At 63.8% G+C, this 1,629-nt stretch overlaps 1 protein-coding gene across 1 annotated transcript in view; it reads left to right on the top strand.

The window, feature by feature from the left end:
- The window catches only part of PCDH1 (protocadherin 1), a 54,572-nt gene that overhangs the window by 4,188 nt on the left and 48,755 nt on the right, over positions 1–1,629 (top strand). The window lies entirely within an intron of this gene.

Here is a 1,629-nt window from a genome sequence, read left to right as displayed (position 1 = left end):
GCCGCGTCCCAAGGGTCTCGGACCGGCCGCACCGGGCTGCTGGAGAAGAGGAGCTCTGGCGCTGGGAGAGGTTAGAGCATTCCGGGGAAACCAGTGGTGCTGGCTTCGTGGTTTCAGCCCCCTCTTGCCAGCCTTGGCTCTCGCAGCCGCCTCGTTTGTTTTGCTAAGAGCATAAGGTTTTATCGTGAGCCGCCCAGGAAGCGGCTGGGGCTCCCCAGGGCCGGGACCCGCGGGGAGATGCGATGGCTGCAGAGGAGGAAAGGAGACACCAGCAACCACTGAAATAACCCGTCCCTGCGGGGCTGGGCAGGGCCGTCTGGGGGCTTGGCTCAGCGTCGCTATCTGCTTCCCTTTGGGAACCTTCTGCGAGAAGTTTCCCTTCCTTCCCTGTCCTCTTTGATGACCTCGGGGCGAGACCGCAGCCTCTCAGGCGCTGGCGTGGGGAGCGTCTCCCTCGTTCCTCCACCCTTCTCCCAGGCTCCATCCTTTGGGGCTTTTTTATACCGGGGTGAGGGGGAAGGGGGGGCTGTGCCACGTCCTCTCCCAGCTGCACAAACCCCTTGCAGCCCCCCACCATCTGCGAAGCTGCAAGCTCAGCAGAGGTGCCCACACCTGCCTGCAGGCTCAGGAGCACGGTGCAGGATTAATTACTCTCTGCGGGGCTGGGGGGGGGCGGGAGAGGGGATAAGAGGAATATTGCAACTGTAAATGGAGGGAAATGAAATTGTCTTGTTTCAGAATTTAGCTGAGAGTCTCCCTAAATTGCAGGTTTAGGTGTTGGCAGATGTCTGGGAAAGTCTCCCGCTGTCCTGGGTCAGTGGATTTTCTCAAGGTCGTTCACGTGGAATGAGCTGATAAATGGATCCAGCCACGAGCTGCACATGGAGCTGAAGGTTCAGGGGGGACCTGCCCTGTTTTCCCCCCAGTTTCAGGCAGGCACTGTGCTGGGAGCAGCTCCCAGGCACTGCGGATCAGCTCCTGCTCCCAGCATCAATTGCTCTTGGTTGGGCTTTGGCTCCGGTGGGCAGAGGCTGGAGGAGGGAGCGTGCTGGTGCGGTCCTGGGGCTGAGCCCTGGCTGTGCTGGGCAGGGTGCCTGGGCTCTGCGGAACAACCGCGAATGCCCGGTGGCTTGCCAGCACCCATGGGGCACTTGTGGGAGCGGGGGGAGCGCGGTCGTACCCCATGCAGGCTTCTGGGTGGGTGGTGAGGGTGCCGAGAGCCCCTCCAGCGAGGCAGGAACGTGCAGAGGCTCCTGGCAGGTCTGTGCTGGGCTGGCTGTGCTGGGCAGGGTGCCTGGGCTCTGCGGAACAACCGCGAATGCCCGGTGGCTTGCCAGCACCCATGGGGCACTTGTGGGAGCGGGGGGAGCGCGGTCGTACCCCATGCAGGCTTCTGGGTGGGTGGTGAGGGTGCCGAGAGCCCCTCCAGCGAGGCAGGAACGTGCAGAGGCTCCTGGCAGGTCTGTGCTGGGGGCTTCGCTTTATGGCGGGGAGGGGTGCCGGTGCTTGGGAGAGCCTTTGGGACCTCAAACTGAAGAGCTTCAGCCGCGGGAGGCAAACGGGCAACCCCGTGGTACCCACTGGCCTGTACAGCCGGGGGGGGGGGCGCAGGCTGGGCTGGGGGGGGGC

Source organism: Egretta garzetta, unplaced genomic scaffold, assembly GCF_000687185.1.
Source record: "Egretta garzetta isolate BGI_Z169 unplaced genomic scaffold, ASM68718v1 scaffold60, whole genome shotgun sequence".
Taxonomy (NCBI): domain Eukaryota; kingdom Metazoa; phylum Chordata; class Aves; order Pelecaniformes; family Ardeidae; genus Egretta; species Egretta garzetta.
The sequence above is the reverse complement of the archived record's forward strand: the minus strand, read 5'-3'. Positions and strand labels throughout refer to the sequence as shown.